At 35.3% G+C, this 20,158-nt stretch overlaps 1 protein-coding gene across 1 annotated transcript in view; it reads right to left on the bottom strand.

Moving 5' to 3' along the window:
* The window catches only part of LOC149800780 (cAMP-dependent protein kinase type II regulatory subunit-like), an 83,666-nt gene extending 69,152 nt beyond the window's left edge, over positions 1 to 14,514 (bottom strand). Inside the window, exons 1-2 of the mRNA XM_089954758.1 lie at positions 14,167 to 14,514; positions 11,271 to 11,343 (exon numbers count right to left, since the gene is read on the bottom strand). The gene's annotated coding sequence lies outside the window, so the exon portion shown is untranslated. The remainder of the gene's footprint in view (positions 1 to 11,270; positions 11,344 to 14,166) is intronic.
* Positions 14,515 to 20,158: the final 5,644 nt, after the last annotated feature.

Genomic DNA, 20,158 nt, shown 5'->3' with positions numbered 1-20,158 from the left:
TATCAACATATCTCCTCAACATGGACTCCCATAATTAATATATCTCCTCAACATGGACTCCACATTATGAACATATCTCCTCAACATGGACACCCCATAATAAACATATCTACTCAACATGGACTCACCATTATCAACATATCTCCTCAACATGGACTCCTCATTATCAACATATATCCTCAAAATGGACTCCCCATTATCAACATATCTCCTCAAAATGGAGACCCGATAATCAACATATATACTCAACATGGACTCCCCATTATCAACATATGTCCTCAACATGGACTCCTCATTATCAACATATCTCCGCAACAAGGACTCCCATAATCAACATATCTCCTCAACATGGACTCCCCATAATCAGCATATCTACTCAACATGGACTCCCCATTATCAACATATCTCCTCAACATAGACTCCCATAATCAACATATCTCCTCAACATGGACTCCCCATTATCAACATATCTCCTCAACATGGACACCCCATAATAAACATATCTACTCAACATGGACTCCCCATTATCAACATATCTCCTCAACATGGACTCCTCATTATCAACATATCTCCTCAACATGGACTCCCCATTATCAACATATGTCCTCAACATGGACTCCTCATTATCAACATATCTCCGCAACAAGGACTCCCATAATCAACATATCTCCTCAACATGGACTCCCCATAATCAGCATATCTACTCAACATGGACTCCCCATTATCAACATATCTCCTCAACATAGACTCCCATAATCAACATATCTCCTCAACATGGACTCCCCATTATCAACATATCTCCTCAACATGGACACCCCATAATCAACACATCTACTCAACATGGACTCCCCATTATCAACGTATCTCCTCAACATGGACTCCTCATTATCAACATATCTACTCAACATGGACTCCCCATTATCAACATATGTCCTCAGCATGGAGACCCCATAATCAACATATCTCCTCAACGTGGACACCCCATAATCAACATATCTACTCAACATGGACTCCCCATTATCAACATATCTCCTCAGCATGGACTCCTCATTATCAAAATATCTACTCAACATGGACTCCCCATTATCAACGTATGTCCTCAACATGGAGATCCGATTATCAACATATCTACTCAACATGGACTCCCCATTATCAACATATGTCCTCAACATGGACTCCTCATTATCAACATATCTCCTCAACATGGACTCCCCATAATCAACATATCTCCTCAACGTGGTCTCCCCATTATCAACATATCTCCTCAACATGGACTCCCCATTATCAACATATCTCCTCACCATGTACTCCCCAACTATCTCCTCAACATGGACTCCCCATTATCAACATATCTACTCAACATGGACTCCCATAATCAACATATCTCCTCAACAAGGACTCCCATGAGCAACATATCTCCTCAACAAGGACACCCTATAATCAACATATCTACTCAACATGGACTCCCCATTATCAACATATCTCCTCAACATGGACTCCTCATTATCAACATATCTCCTCAACATGGACTCCCCATTATCAACATATCTACTCAACATGGACTCCCCATTATCAACATATCTCCTCAACATGGACTCCCATAATCAACATATCTCCTCAACATGGACTCCCCATTATCAACATATCTCCTCACCATGTACTCCCCAACTATCTCCTCAACATGGACTCCCCATTATCAACATATCTACTCAACATGGACTCCCATTATCAACATATCTCCTCAACATGGACTCCCATAATCAACATATCTCCTCAACAAGGACTCCCATGAGCAACATATCTCCTCAACAAGGACACCCTATAATCAACATATCTACTCAACATGGACTCCCATAATCAACATATCTCCTCAACAAGGACTCCCATGAGCAACATATCTCCTCAACAAGGACACCCTATAATCAACATATCTACTCAACATGGACTCCCCATTATCAACATATCTCCTCAACATGGACTCCTCATTATCAGCATATCTCCTCAACATGGACTCCCCATTATCAACATATCTACTCAACATGGACTCCCCATTATCAACATATCTCCTCAACATGGACTCCCATAATCAACATATCTCCTCAACATGGACTCCCCATTATCAACATGTCTACTCAACATGGACTCCCCATTATCAACATATCTCCTCAACATGGACACCCTATAATCAACATATCTACTCAACATGGACTCCCCATTATCAACATATGTCCTCAACATGGACACCCTATAATCAACATATCTACTCAACATGGACTCCCCATTATCAGCATATCTCCTCAACAAGGACTCCCATGATCAACATATCTCCTCAACATGGACTCCCCATAATCAACATATTTCCTCAACATGGACTCCCCATTATCAAAATATCTCCTCAACATGGACTCCCTATTATCAACATATCTCCTGAACATGGACTCCCATAATCAACATATCTCCTCAACATGGACTCTCCATTATCAACATGTCTGCTCAACATGGACTCCCCATTATCAACATATCTCCTCAACATGGACACCTTATAATCAACGTATCTACTCAGCATGGACTCCCCATTATCAACATATCTCCTCAACATGGACTCCTCATTTTCATCATATCTACTCAACATGGACTCCCCATTATCAACATATCTCCTTAACATGGACACCCGATAATCAACATATCTAGTCAACATGGACTCCCCGTTATCAACATATCTCCTCAACATGGACTCCTCATTATCAACATATCTCCTCAACAAGGACTCCCATAATCACCATATCTCCTCAACATGGACTCCCCATAATCAACATATCACCTCAGCGTGGACTCCCCATTATCAACATATCTCCTCAACATGGACTCGTCATTATCAACATATCTCCTCAACATGTACTCCCCACTTATCAAAATATCTCCTCAACATGGACTCCCCATAATCAAGATATCTCCTCAACATGGACTCCCATAATCAACATATCTCCTCAACATTGACTCCCCATTATCAACATATCTACTCAACATGGACTCCCCATTATCAACATGTCTGCTCAACATGGACTCCTCATTATCAACATATCTGCTCAACATGGACTCCCCATTATCAACATATCTCCTCATCATGGACACCCCATAATCAACAGATCTCCTCAACATGGACTCCTCATTATCAACATATCTACTCAACAGGGACTCCTCATTATCAACATATCTCATCAACGTGGACTTCCCATACTCAAAAAACTGATCACTACAATCCGTCAAAGCAATAAACAGATACGAAAATACAAATGGCACACACCATAGGTTTATTATAATGTGTTTCTTCGTAAACACTACAATCATACCTTTGTTATTTTCTACTGAGTTTACACGTTGAACTAACTATAAGTTTAGAACTTTAAATTTGTTTACTCGTCCGTTGTATGTAATTTATAATGCAACACCATGAGTATAACAAGGACTGAATATCTCTAAACGTCTCATATCTCAACGCCCATTTGTTTATCCCCCACTTCCCCATAACGACATGCAGAGAATGCGTCTGATCTAGTCTACATCCACGGTCCCATACCAAAGCATCAGAAATGTCATATAAAGATCTTGCTCTTTTTTGCCGTACTGATGATTAATTAGTTTTCTGGTACATGCATATACATGCATTTCTGGTACATGCAGATACATGCATTTCTGGTACATGCATATATAAGGGCTAAAACGCAACGAAACTGTTGAGTGTATTTCCTCTCACCCACACCCTTCCTGTCAAGGTGAAAAAGCAAAAAGCATATGAGAGATGACTATATAAATACAAGACTCTCAGTCCGTGTCATAGTTAGAACCCTAAATTATGATACACCCACACATATACATGGCCTATATTTATTTTGAATTTTAAATATTATATTGACGAGCTGCTTATGGCAGTTCTCATTAGGCAGTTCTCATTAGGCATGCCATGCAGTGGAGTTACTAGGAGGGGGATGCGGGGGTGCCGACCGCACCGGGTGACACCATCAGATGGCGTGACACCAAAATGACTGTCTATAGAATTTTTGAATTTTTGTGCAGGAAGGAGGTCCATGGGGGGTGACACCTTGAGTTACCGCACTTGGTGACACCAACCCTAGTGATGCCACTGTTATCATGTATATTACTTCTTGCGAATACAATTACAGCTTGATTTAAGAATTTGCAAATGTTTATTTTGGCTTTACCATAATAACGTATTCAGTATACATATGCATAAACTATCCAACAATGTTCATATATTTTTGCACGAGAAACATTAAAATATATCAGAGAACATATTTTTATAGTTCATATATAAACTATCTTTAATGGCAATCTGGATTTTGTGTGGATGACGTGGAAATTTAAAACTATTTTAAATCTTGATATTAAATAATAACTGGTAATAGTAACGACAACGATACTATCTAGGGCCTTAAGCTTGTTAATCTTTCATACAGCTTTCACACTGTGATTATATATATATATATATATATATATATATATATATATATATATATATATATATATATATATATATATATATATATATATATATATATATATATATATATACATACATACATACATACGTATATATATATATATATATATATATATATATATATATATATATACATACATACATACATACATACGTATATATATATATATATATATATATATATATATATATATATATATATACACACATATACATATATACATACATACACATATACATATATATACATATACAGATATACATACATACACATATACATATATATACAGATATATACAAATATATATATATATATATATATATATATATATATATATATATATATATATATATATATATATATATATATATATATATATATATATATATATGATAAACATAAATTATCATACATTGTGAATAGTTTGATATTAGATTAATAACAATGAAATATATCCTTGCCTTTGTCTATCGGACATAAGAAGAAGAATTTTCGAGAAATATTATATCTTGAAGAATCTATAACAAAACTGCAAAGTCTTCAGTGTTTTTATAAGACCCTTCTCCTTTGTATAGTCTATCTAATATTTCTGACTATCATACGTTCCCATGGATGTCAAGTTTTTGTATTCGTTGATAAATGTATCCATTTCCATTGAAACTCGAAAGGAGGAAACAAAGGTAGCCATATCAGTTAAATGTAAGCAGTCGTATCATGTCCCAGCCCATAAGTAATAATTATTTATTGTGTTCAATGTAAGGATCCCTTCATTAGTTAAGATTTCACAGGGCCCAATCAGTTGTATAATTTTAGTGGCTAGATTAAACAATTCACATTCTCTTCTTTTAAAAAATATACCCTACCTATATCCACAAAGTGAAACGTAACAGATCGCTCCATACCGTCTTTACTTGCTTATAAGACGAGTCAAACTACAAGCTGCATATACCTATAGCATAATACGTCGGCAGAGCTGGGTCTCTGCAGTTTGTTAGTAGCAACCAGTCGAGCGAAAAACATAGATCCTGATCTTCAGGCGCATGATGCGACGGATAATCAGGATATTTGTTGCTTGCAGTTTGACTCTAATTTAAAAGCGAGTACACACGATACATGAATGTTGGGAGTTCTATGGACTGAGACCTGATATGCTCATCTTATGCTAGCAATAAGAAATAGTCGGTAATTCTGTAATAATAATCGAAGGGGCCAGAAGCAATAAATCAAAGCCTCGTGTTATTTTAACAAAGCGAATACGTTTTGTTGACTGGAAACATCCACAAGACGGCCTGAATCAATATCAAACAAAAGGCAGAAAAGGCAAATGCTTAGAGGGAAAAGGATCCATCTAATAGCAATCTCGACTGGAAGTAAATACTGTGAATGGGATGTGTAAACATTGATAAAGGATTTGTTTGGAAGCTTATTAGATGACACGTTTCCATAAAATGAGTATTGATCGCTGTTTCATTGGGAAGACGTAATATTCTTTGAGCAGTTTTCAAGATTGCATGATAAACACTTCAGCTGAGACAACAGATAATGAGCTGACCAAGATGTCGCGGAAAGATGCGGCAGATGACAAATGAATAAAAATATGATGCATTAAGTGGCAATGTACAACTTAGAGAACAAATAAAATCAACACACAACCTAAGTCCGCAACATTTTTTCCATTTCTGAAGTTTGAATAAGAATGTGTAATTACTGATTGAATCTTGGCAACGAAAATTCAGTTTTCTTCAACTAAATGCGTTATTTCCAAGCTGCATGAATGATAGTTACGTCATTGAAAATAGGTGAAATTATATTGTTATTAAGATAACTTTCCGATATTCTAGCCCGAAACGTAGATCACAGCGTCTCTAATTGAGTTTTGCGATATGACCTTGCCTCTGTCGTGCTTAGCTATTCGTGCGTTCTTGCGTCATCCGTCAACATTGGCTATTTTCAATACCTTTTAGGAAACCTCTAAATCGATTTAACTAAATTTTAGGCGAGTAAATTCCGATACAAAGTCCCCCAAGCTTGTACGAACGATACCGATTGCCTTTATAATATCATTTATACCCCCCAAAACCCCTCCCATTTATACCTCCTCTCAAAACCCCTCCCTAAACCCCAAAACAACAACAACAAACTGCGAGTACTTCATCTAAAAGGCGCTAAGTATAATGTAACATTTTCGAATAAAGACCTTTCAAATTTACACGAATGATGCAAATTCGTCATCCAATATTACTGTCTTGTACATTAAAGTCTGGTGAATTTAAATCATTACGTCTCTGGCACCATTCAAAATAATTTCACACAATTTGGAAGAAAGAAGTCTATATGATGACGATCAGGTCCGTCTTAACAACATTGTAGGCTCTGGGCAAAGCAATGCACTGGAGCCACCTACCGGCCCTACCCACCCACAGGAATTCCGCTAGATGTCACTATTTTCTAAAATTTGGAAACGTGCTTCCACTGCACATTTAAAGCAAATTAAATTGCCAAAAGATCTTTCAATATTCATTAACAATATGGGCAGCATGATGCCCCTAGAAACGTGAGGCCCTGGGCAACTGCCCAGTGTGCCCATGCCTTAAGACGGCACTGATGCCGATACGTCATTCAAAAGGCCCGCCTCTACTGAAAATAGTACAAAAGTTAAGCAACTTTATAAAACTATTCCTTGTAATTCAAACAGACCGGACGGAAAGCAATCAGTTTGAAAATAGTCAAACTCGATACAAACAATGCATATCGGCTATCAAATAGACCGGGGAGTATCCGAAAATGCTAAAAATTTATAAACCTTTGTTGGAAAGTTTACTATTAATCAAGATTTTTGGGCTAACTGCGTTCGCATGTTGTTAAGAGGTATGATACAGGTGAATGAACTGAGATCCACTTTGGCATCTTGTCACGTGATTCACACATTGATAAAAACATATTTCAGCACTGTATATTTTTCATATAAATTGGTGTTTTCTAATACGAACATTTCCCAAGAGGGAACGGACACAGTGAATCACGCACGTGCGCAGTACCTGCTACAAACCCAGCCATCCAAAAAGCAGATGTAGTACAAAAAAATAAATAAAGCACAAACAACAAACGCAAATGAAGGATCTTAGCTGGAGATAAACTGTATTTTGTTTGAGGATTATGAACTGCACTTGACTCGAGGTACGTTCAACAATGTACTCAGATTGAAATAGCCTTTTATATGTTAATGCAATTAATGATCTGTCAGGGACGGGGTAAACTACGGGTTTAGTATCAATAAGCGCACTGCACCCCTACACACAAAAACAAAACAATAAAAAAAAGCTTGGAAATCGTTAATTCGCAGGACGGGAACGACGGAAGAACAAACTAATTCAGCATATCACTCGCTTCTTGAATCTAATTTTAGATGAAATATCGATAAACAAAGGAGAATGTCGTTTACGTAGTTTCAGGGATGTATATAGAATGTATTATGGATTGTATGACACTCAATGAAGAGTAAATTTATTAAACTGTTGACAAAGGGAACGGCAGCGGAAAGGAACTTAAAATAATATAGAAATAGTCAAGACAAATGGCAGTTGATTCATTTTAACGTGCATCTAACTTCATACAGCAATTATCAGCAATACTATCTCGACTGATGTCTTTGAAGAATGGTGCGGAAAGGAATTCGCAATTAGATAGTGTGAATAACATATTCCAGCATGCATCGTGCGTGCAAGAATATATAAGAATCACTTGGAGCCTACAATATAAATGTTTATGATCCGTCTTTATGGAGAAAGAACAAGTGCAAGATTTGCCGTGTCTCAATACGTAGTTTGTTTTGAAGCAACCGAGGGCACATAACCCTCTTTTAATGAGAAGCCGGTCCGTGATAGATTCATCCCCCCCCCCACCATAAGATGCTAGGTACTGTAAAGCAAAACTAAGTTCAGTTATTTGCCGTTGTACTCGCTTACAAGACGAGTCCAACAGCAAACAGCGCAGAACCAGCTTTGCCATCGCATTCGCGGCGTCAAATCTGGTTCTGTGGAATTTGTAAGAGTAATCAGTAGAATAAATAACATAAACTCCGATCAGCATGTGCATTATGCAACGGCAGATCATGATCGTTGTTGTTTGCTGTTTGACTGGACTTATAAACTACCCCAGGTACCCAAGGCAATGATAAAGTCGGACTTCCACTCAAATGCTCAAACCCGCGATTATAGCTTTAATTTCTTCGGTATTGGGATTGATGCACCGAACGTACCGTTAAAAACGAACCCTGCGATCGACGAAATAACCAACTGAATTCAATCTAACAGCGCCATTCCACCTAACAGCTTCCTCACACGTACGATGAGGCTAAATCTATTAACCCTATTAACCGTTATATATATATATATATATATATATATATATATATATATATATATATATATATATATATATATATATATATATATATATATATATATATATATATATATATATGTATGTATGTATATATATGTGTATATATATATATATATATATATATATATATATATATATATATATATATATATATATATATATATACACATATATATACATACATATATATATATATATATATATATATATATATATATATATATATATATATATATATATATATATAGAGAGAGAGAGAGAGAGAGAGAGAGAGAGAGAGAGAGAGAGAGTATAGTACGAATTAAAATTTATCTAACCTGTGTGATAGTATTATTTGTATTAAAGTATTAATTCTGCCTACTATTATCAAGCATTCTTCTATAGAAGAATATATATATATATATATATATATATATATATATATATATATATATATATATATATATATATATATATATATATATATATATGCGAGTTTTGTATTTGTGTATGTTTGTGGGTGTGTGTACCATTACCCTTAATGAAAGAAAAGTACAAAAGTCAGTTCAAAACAAAGAGATTTTAGACATGATGCTGCATAGGTATTTCCATAAAGACACCTAAAGCAAACAATGACTTAAACTGAGTTACAATCAAGGAATGAAAACCAGATGAAGTCATATTTTGTAATTACTTTTTAGCCCTTAAATCGAAAAACCTGTTTTGTTATGCCTTCTGCTTTGTTACGACAATAACTGTCACTAATCTTTAAAATAAAAATAAAACAAAACAAAAAGAAACATGTCAGGCAGTAATGAGCTTTAAAAGTTATAATAAGCTATCCATAATTTTTTTATTTTATCATTATTGTGACGCATGTGTATAGGAAAATAAGAAATCTGCCATCTGCCATCTGCGCAAGAAGAGAAATCTAGCCAAATTAATATTATTGCTTCTTATTGGAGCCATAAATCTGTTGTCACAAAAGGAAAAATTACACGTGCCTACGATATGAGCTGCAATTTAAATGCAAACTCATTTAGGGGATATATTGAAGTTAGTAACTTAGTTGAACGAAGTAGGTCGTTATGTATTTACTAGACTGATATTAAACACCTGAGAGAAATAAACCGTATACACAATCTGGCTACAAATGGGCATCTCAGATTGAATTTAATTGCTATGAAGGAAGTTTTATATGCAATACAGAATGTCAGTAACCATGACAACTAGCTGATATTTCAAAACAATAGTTCTGTTATAAATAACTAGATGTTAGATTATGACTGAACATTATGCAAGAACATCCAATAAATCTTTCCAATAGAGTCAAGTTTATAAGTTATAAGCATAACTGTATGTTAAGTTACTGTCAAAACATAGGATTATATCAACGTAGCTGTGCATTTATATTTCAAAACTTACCCTAATTACTTAAGATTAGATATAACATTTTGAAGTAAGTATCACAAATTAACAATCTCTCTCTTTCTCTCTCTCTCTCTCTCTCTCTCTCTCTCTCTCTCTCTCTCTCTCTCTCAACAAACCATTACACCAATCATTTTTATTTCGTCATGATTTTGAATAGTAACTTGTCAAACCCATGTCTCCAGTGAATCAGAACGGCGGCAAATCCTTACACGATCAGACTGCCTTGAGCTGATATCTGCGTGCGACTTTGCTACGTCAGTCCAATTGGAGTGCAACTCGTTGCCTGATTACAGGTTCTTTTGTGTTACTTGGTGTTCATATTTAGTGTATGGTTCATGGAATTAGTCAGTACTGCTGTAGGAATAACGAGGCCACACAGCTGGGTGGATGCTTGCACGCATATGAGGAAACACAGCATGGTGGATGCTTGCACACATTTTAGGAAACACTCATGAAACACTTTGAAAACCTATAGCGTTTGGCTTAAGCACTTCTTTAGCGCATTGACAATGATTACGTATAGAAAACCTTGTGTGTTCCTTCTATCAGTGAACGAAAACAAAAATCAAATATGCTACCAGAAAAAGTGAATCAGTCAAAATGTGCAGAACGTTCTTATAAGATAACAGCTATAGCAGGGTTCTTCGATAGCAGATAAAAGAAACTTATATCCAGGTAAACAACTTATATTAAACGTGCAGGTTAGTCATGATTCATTTCTACCATGTATGACGGGGAAGTAATTTTGCACATGTTCATGTATGTATGTATGTATGGATGGATGGATGGATGGATGGATGGATGGATGGATGCATGCATGCATGTATGTATGTATGTGAGTATATTGTACGTATCCATATTTATATATCCATAATTATACCGTAGTAAAACAATAAGGTCACAAAATCATGACTGGAGCAAACGTTGATTACTTACCTCGTAAGTCCTGTACTCCGCAGCAGACCTTTTTGAAATAGCTTGAAATGATGCCTGGTTTCTGGTTTCAAGCCTGAAAGCGAGAAACACAGATATATAAACTACGGTGCACAGGCCAGAATACACGTTTGCCATACGTATATTGTAAATAATCATTGAATTCCAGCTGGAGAGTTATGTTTCTATGAAACACTAACGGTACTCGACCGCCAGGTTCGACTTTAAACAAAATCTTACATAAATGCCAAAAATTCACTTAGCCAAGCATCCTTAATATTCATTTTGTATACATGAAGATAAACACAATTCCTCTAAGGCTGTTTTGTTTGGAAAAGGCATGAAATAGTAGGCTCATTAAACTTTGGTTTGGAAATGGGATGAAATAGCAGGCGTATTGAACTTTGATATGGAAAAGGGATGAAATAACAGGCATATTGAACTTTGGTTTGGAAATGGGATGTAATAGCAGGCATATTGAACTTTGATATGGAAAAGGGATGAAATAACAGGCGTATTAAACTTTGGTTTGGAAATGGGATGTAATAGCAGGCATATTGAACTTTGATATGGAAAAGGGATGAAATAACAGGCGTATGTAACTTTGGTTTGGAAATGGGATGTAATAGCAGGCGTATTGAACTTTGATATGGAAAAGGGATGAAATAACAGGCGTATTAAACTTTGGGTTGCAAAAGGGATGAAATAACAGGCATATTGAACTTTAGTTTGGAAAATAGATGAAAGAAAGTCGTATGTAACTTTGGTATGGAAAAAGGATGAATAACAGGCCCATTGAACTAAGTATCATTGTTTGTACATCGTTTGGAATTCAAAACGTTCGTAGTAAAGGCTGGATACGTTAAACATTGAAGTGATGGTTTAGGTTGGAATCGTAAATAACGTCTTGATATTTCCCTCAAATAGTTTTGATTTCGTTAAAGTTATCAATATTCACATCTAATTAAGATTGTGTAATTATTATTGCTCATTTGGCAGAGGAAAATTTGGATTAAAAAATAATGCCATGAACCAATTCTTCCAGCTTAGATTCCTCAGCTTGATTCAGTACATGGACAAAGCCACATCTGCTATGCAATGTCATTGTTAAGTTCATCTTCTTGATGTAATGGGCATGTATTTAATATATTTCTGATCTGAAACCTAAAATAGAACATTATTTAAAAATTCTTTGTTAGATGTTTGCTATAAAAAAATTCGAATCAATTTATCTCAGTAGGATACAGCCCAACTAAAATTTAAGGATGACCTGAACAAATGCACACACACACACACACACACACACACACATATAAAACAAAACATTCTCATATAGCATTTGCATTTCGCTGTGTCAAGGTATGTTAATGATATTATATACATAGATCTGAATATCAATGCGATTTTTTCTAAAATCATGATGTGATCGATCGGGCACTAGTCGACTGGAAACATGAAACACTATAAAACCTACGTAATCTGCTGTGAACTGATATAACCGATGCAGTCGTCATTGTTCGAATCTTATAAGTGTATAGACTTGACTCCGGCTAAAATCGAAGACGTCATGGTGAACAAGATTAAATTGTTTGATAATTAATTCTGACTAATCTTGATTCATGGGGGAGGAAAGAGACAACCCGTACATTCGTATTGAAACTCGTCCTTGTTCGTATCTGCACGATTTTCTGCGAAGTCATATATATATATATATATATATATATATATATATATATATATATATATATATATATATATATATATATATATTCACACATTGTTCAGGATGACTAGCCCCAACTTTTCTAAAAAAAAATCCATCTCGACAGAATAAGATATGACAGCGCTTGCTTGACATAAAATGTCAAGCGTTTCACGAGTTCACATAAAAAACTACGTAAATAGCACCTTTACATATGAAACAGATTAATCATCACATATGTAGTAGTAATAGCAAACTAGTCGTCCTATGCAAAGTTGCTTTAGAAGCTAGTCTGAATTAGTTATTTCAAGTACACCTGCAATGAAGAATCATTTTTAATCAATGAATATAAGACATTATACGAAGCTTTGTATCAGGGATGCACAACCTGCGGCTCGCGGTCCGGATACGGCCCGCAAACATGTTCTGTCTGGCCCTCGGGGCAAATTAAAACAACACAGTAATCTGGCATTTGAACAGTAATTATATTAAAGAAATTAGAAATACATTGGGCCATAAAAATAAAATTATATAAAACCTTCATGTCAAGCAGTAGTTTATTACAACATTTGTTAACGTTAATTTTGTTTACCAAGTTGCTGTTGAACAGAACATGTAACGTCGTGTTTGCGGCCCTCGAATGGTCTTAGAATTGCAATCTAGCCCTTGGCCGGAAAAGGTTATGCACCCCTGCTCTATATACCCGTCTTACTGGGTCAAGTGCAGAGAGGGCACGATAAATCTACAATAATACCAAGTTCGAAAGTAAACTTTTAAAGTCATTAAAGAAGAAAGAAAGAAATAAAGAAGAAAGTAACCTAGCAAAGACTGATGTATCTTTTGCTCATAAAAAAGTGTTTTCAAATTTTGGTTAAAAAAAACAGCAAAAAAAAAAAATAAACACTCGTTTAACTATAACGAACCGTGTGTGTACTGTATATGCTCGTTTATAAGTTCAGTCCAACCGCAAACTGAACAGAGCCGCATCTGCCGTCGCATAATGCAAAACATCAAACTCATAGATGAAGTGTTTATCATAATGACAGGAAAAGGAACACTTACCACTAAATTGACTGTGCATGTAAGGAGTAAATAAGAAATAAGTAGGTAGGAAACCACATAAAAATATAAAGAAAGAAAATGAAACCTAACTGAATTTTGAAAACAGGTCTTTAACATAGTATAAGCAAACCTTACCTCTTTGAGATTTAAGCACACCGTTGGGTTCTATAAATACTGAACGACTCTGCAATTCCCTGCAAATATTTGCAATTTGCAATCATTACATTCAGGTTCAATCCGTCTGTGCAGACCAGATATTTCACCAGGAAACGATTATTCACCAATTTTGTAAAAACAAACCCCGTGGCATCAATACCTTACCATCCTTATAATACTGAACGCAATGGAATATCCTTCAGTCACAAAGATATGCAGTTATGCAGATCAACGAAATTCATTGCACTTGTCATTTGCATTGTCACTGATATCACACTGTGTAACGTAACCTGCTGCGAGATCCTACTTCCTACTAGCTACTTCCTGGCGAGATTCGCTTTATATGGCGACCGATGGCCTGTACACATTGTAATTGAATCAATACCGACCACAACGCTGCTTTCCTTATCAGCCGAGTTGTTTAGTTTGGAGTATTAGAAAGAGAAACCAGCATTCGGAAATGAAAAAAGTTCAATATCCAAAGATAATGCATATTCAATAAATAACACCTCGAGATTTGACAAAAGTCGGTGAATCTTAAGCCATGATAAAACTAAATTTCGCGATTTTCCGATGCTTCAGTGCAAACACCTTATATCGATATGGGTGGCGTTCAAAGTAATGATTTCATCTAGATATGCGATGGAAAAACATAAAAAATATAATAGAAAACATTGTTGTTTTTTTCTATCGGACTACAAGTGGAAAGGTTATCGTAGAAAAACATGTTAAAAACGTATTTTTCCAGACACGAGTGCATGTTTGTTTTTTTTTTCCAATTGATTTCCAACTGTCTCTTGACCATTATCATCGACTGTTATCTCCTGCGCTATGATATGGTATGAATAAAATACAAGAATAACAGGTATAATAAAGCCAGAGTTAAAAAATTACACAAGTACACGTCACAAACAGATAAACTTGAAGGAAGCCACTGCTGGGATTTTATGAAACACAGCCATAACGATCAGGATGTGTACACTTATATGAATGGCATGGTTATGCAATGAAATGGATAATCATTAACTGTATTGTGGGTACCACAATTTGACTCTTTGCAAAACGATGACGTTTTCCCTATCAGCATTGATTAAAATATGTGCTGAATTGTTTTTGTTGGGACACTATTACGTTTCAAATAAAATACAGTTGCATTTCTTCTAAATATCTGCATCATGATATACATAAACATATAATGCAGTTCATCCCAATTTGATGTGAAAGCTTCTCAGTTACACTCCTCTTGCAGAAGGTTATTCTACTATGTACTGAAATGAAAACAAAGAGCAGTCCGTAGTCGCTTGTAAAACGAGTTAGACTGCAAACAGCACAGATCCTGATCAACCCAAGCATGATGCACCAGTAGGTCAGGGTCTATTTTATTCGTTCTACTGATTATACCTATCAAACCGCACAGACACAGATCTGCCGGCGCATTATGTCACGGCAGATATGGATCTGTAGTTTGCAGTTTGACTCTACTTATAAGAGAGTAGAGACGGATAAAAGATATATGGACTGTTATTTTTTTGCATGCAAATATATATATATATATATATTTTTACATATGTTTCCTGTATGTATGTGTCAGATCCCCCGACCCATTTCTCAAAGGAAGTGCAGTGTGGGTACGGGTGTTTCTTCAATGTTTACCATGTTGACAAGTAAAATATGCAGACCATTAAAGGAGAAAGGACAAGTAACCCATGTCCTATTGAAAAATAATAACCACATGTACTTGTTCATGAAAATGTAGTTGAAAATGCACATTAAAACGATGAAACATAGTTAGGTCGTGATCAAATGGATATAAAAGCCTAGAGGTTTCAAACAACAGTAACAGCCAAGCAATGAATCATCAATCCAAGCCCGATGGGATTTCCTACGCTTGTAACCAAACACACCACATACTGCAATGGTATAACTCTAGGGTATCCCTTTTTAAATTACTCACATGGGAATCTTCTTTTCAGGGCAGAGAATTAACGAGGAAGCATCACGAAAGAACAATGCACAAAAAGTGGTCCTTTCCCTCAGAATTCGGACTAATTCTTCCGAGACATCATTAAGGGAAGGGAAAGGAGGACATAGAATTTGTTGATAAAATAATTTTATTTCAGGCTGAAATTCAGTCAGGCAGCTAAAACGTTTTGTACCATGGGGAATGAAGAACATGATTTGACGGTGCGATGATGGCTGATAAACGAAATTAAAATATGGGAAATGTCACGTCGGACAATGTAGCATCTAAAAGAATTAAATATACTGACAATTAAGACGTGGAAAGTGAATTTATACACCACAAAAAGTTGATTATTCGGACCCACCGAGAGACATAGTTATCGTCCAGATAATCGATCACCGTAATCGTAACTTGAAGTTCCTTAATTAAATGTGTCCGATAGTCGTACGTTTGACTGTATGTATAAGAACAAGAATTCATTTTCTTACTGCATATTCCATACATCTAAATTATATATATATATATATATATATATATATATATATATATATATATATATATATATATATATATATATATATATATAAGTAGCTAAGTTAATATTAACATATTGTCAGTATTTGACATGTTTCAGAGCAGACAAAGTAGAAACAAAATATTATTAAGATACTTAAAGTTTAATAAGATTAGTGAAAGATTTTAAGTTTGCAATTCAATCCCATTACTAACTATGGAATAGCAGTATAGGTGCATTGGTAGGCCGTCTTGTGTGATGTCTTGGGGACACGGGTATTAAAGAACTTTGACGGCATGGAAACTCGCCTGACTTAAACTCTACTCACACATGTGGGTGATTGCTGTTAACGGCTAAGTTTTATGTGTCCTTCGTAATCTTTACTCCGTGCATGATGGCCATATGACTTCCAAAGACCAGAGTAAAACAATACATTGTAATTAAATATAGAAACTGACAGAAGCATTTAGATTAAATGTTTGTAATTACAAATAGGTAAAACTATTCAATCAACTGCCGTTTGAATATCAAATTTAACTTTTTTAAGTTTCTAAAACTTCACCAGAAAGTGACAAAAGTCGAAAAGATTTCAAAACAACTTTTGAAACATCCCTGTAAGTGCGAATGAGAGCACACGCACATGTGTCTTCTAACCATGGTGATTGCTCAAAACGATAATAGCAGTGGCGTAGCAACCAAACAAGCAAATCCCGCAAATGCGGGGTCGGGGATGGGAAGGCCCAGAACGAGTGGGGACCCAAGTTTCACATCAACGTTTTTTTTTTTTTTTTTTTTTTTTTTTTTTAATTGAGAGGGAGTCCCAAAATTAAATTTTGTGTTTGGAGTGGGGTAGAATATTTTGCTCCGCCACTGCACATTGGTCACAGATGTTACGGATGAGAAACCCGAATTTTACACCTACATGTTTAGGGGGCAACTTTAAACCTAAAGGTCAATCTTCTGGACTTTGTCAATGTCAAGTGAAGTTTAGAAAACGTACAAGAATAATATTATGCTTGTTCTAGTGGCGGTTCATCAACTGCTTATACCTACTAATTTCCAATTACAAGAAAGAAATCTCGACATCTGTAGCAGTTAGCTTTTTTTACTTTAATAAATATAGGGTATGTGCTGTTTGTATTTATGTCTCTGTTTGTAGCTCTCTTAGATTTTACTGATTATTAGTTGATTACCGGAAGTCGGTGATGGAACAAGTTTTCTCAAGTGGAGTAATTATCCGCTTTCTAGGTAGAGATGTTTTATTGTACAATATCCACGAGACATTATGACACCATGGGTTAGTTTCGTAAAATTGACCCTCTCTAGTTTCTTAACAGAACGAATTCTCTGGATATTGTTAAATACATGTGTTTATTAATTTGTTAGAAATAATTCTTTGTATAGGGTGTTTGGATAGGGTTTTCTACTTCATGGTGTTGAATTCTAATAGTTGCCTCGGAGAGGATTATTCATAAGGCACATAAATGTCAAACAAGAAAAATCATGCACGTGTGAGATTAGAGTTTCGTGATGTGTGGTCATATTGTGATTGGAGAAAAATATTTTAGGATTACCGCGTTTAAGAACGCTTCACATGATAAAAACAGTTGTCTAGAGTTTTCCTGTTCGTTGAGGATGTAGGAAACATTGGACTTCAGTCAGACTTGTACATACAGGTCTTTGATTCGCTTGGTAGTGACACCCCTTGCATGTAACATAACAATGACAGTTTCTGCTGTGCTCATGTGAAGTCACATGGCCAAATAGTGGGAATAATAATCACGAAGGGCAAATAAACCTTAAATCATCATTGATAGTTGATTTACAGTTATTTACGTACCACTGGATTACAGAATTCATTTGATGTGACCGTTATGACTTCTTAATATATGTGTGATTAGCTTGGTATTTTCTGCATGATACATTAAATATTGCCATGGTGGCTTTCTCGTAGCGACAACCCCATGGTGGCTTTCTCTTAATGACAATCGGATTCAAGAATAATTTCTTTCTCTTGGTATATCTCTCACGCCCTCTCTCATGTTTAACTGCATGTATGTTTTCTTTAAAAAAGATAATATAGTTATTCATAATATCATTGCAAATATAATTATCTGATATTATATTCATTCATGTTTGTTTCCTAGTTCTGTCGTTCTTTTCTACGATGATCTCGTGTTAAAAGCAAGTTAGTTTTTCATTTATAGATAAACTTGCATTGTAATATGGAAAACATTCTGTGGGAACGGTATAATAGAACTCTGCACAAGGAATAATCCAGATAATTGTCGTCCGGGTTTTGAACGTTTAACTGTAGTCTTAGAAATTATGATGATACTGACATTTAATGCTTCATACGCTAATACCAATATAAGGAACCAGTATTTAATCAGCTGACGTAATCTGACGTAGTGCTAACCGTGCTTAGAATACAACGTAAATTTACCTGAAAATATTACATTACTTGATTTTCTACAACATATTCATATTCAAATTGTGTCAGAATGAATTTTTCGAACTTTGTACTGACAATATCTAGCTGAATAGTACTATATGGACAAAGACATCATAGTAGAATGTCAGGAATCAATTGTTGGAGCAATGATTAAGTAGTTTTGTGGAGTTTGCCCAAGTTTAGATTTTAATTTTGCCTTTGCGCAATTAGTTACCTTTTCAACTCGTTCTTTACAGAATGGTACAGTAAAGCAATCAATGTATTTCGTGCATTAATTTTGCAAATATATATTCTGTCTCTGTCTTTTTCTGTCGCTGTCTTTGTCTCTCATTGTCACATATCTAACATTTGACTGGTGAGGAGAGACGAGAGACAGTGTTTGATGTTATTAATCAATGTTCCACTGGGTAACTTCAGATAGCAGAATACCAGCTACTGGTACTTCACTGATTAACCGTGGGTTACCAGAAATTTGGAGCACGGGAACTATCCGACGACAATGCCCCTGTACAAATATATTTCAAACTATTCAGGTACCGTAGTGGGCTAGAGACTAATTAGCAACTGCTAGCTTAGGTTCTATTAAACTGTGCTTTTTTTAAGGAGTTAGTGCTATTCACTGTCATAAAGAAAGCAAGAAAAAAACCTTCGTCACATACAATTTTCTCTCAGATTTACAGCTGGAAAGTTTATCGAAGAAAAACGTGAAAAGATTCATTTAGAATTTAGATTGGTTCACGATTGTTCTTATTGTTCGACTGATTTTCTACAGGTTTATTATCATTATAATTATCATTAATCGTTATCTTCTATTTTGGGAGATGATATGTAGAAAACAGGAGAATAAAATATATAACAAAGACACGCTTTGAAAATTACACAAACACACCACATAGAGTCAAACAAAGAGGTCCACAGCTGGAAGATTACCATCGATATGAAGCACTTATGTACATAGAGGTCTTGTTGATTAATTACATCGTTAAAGTTGGGCTAGTTGATACAACAAATTACACAATAGCATCATTCACCTAAAAAG

Source organism: Sinohyriopsis cumingii, chromosome 4 (genome assembly GCF_028554795.1).
Source record: "Sinohyriopsis cumingii isolate HCF-2022 chromosome 4, ASM2855479v2, whole genome shotgun sequence".
Lineage (NCBI taxonomy): Eukaryota > Metazoa > Mollusca > Bivalvia > Unionida > Unionidae > Sinohyriopsis > Sinohyriopsis cumingii.
Note: the sequence above shows the minus strand (reverse complement) of the source record. Positions and strands in the feature narration are given on the sequence as shown.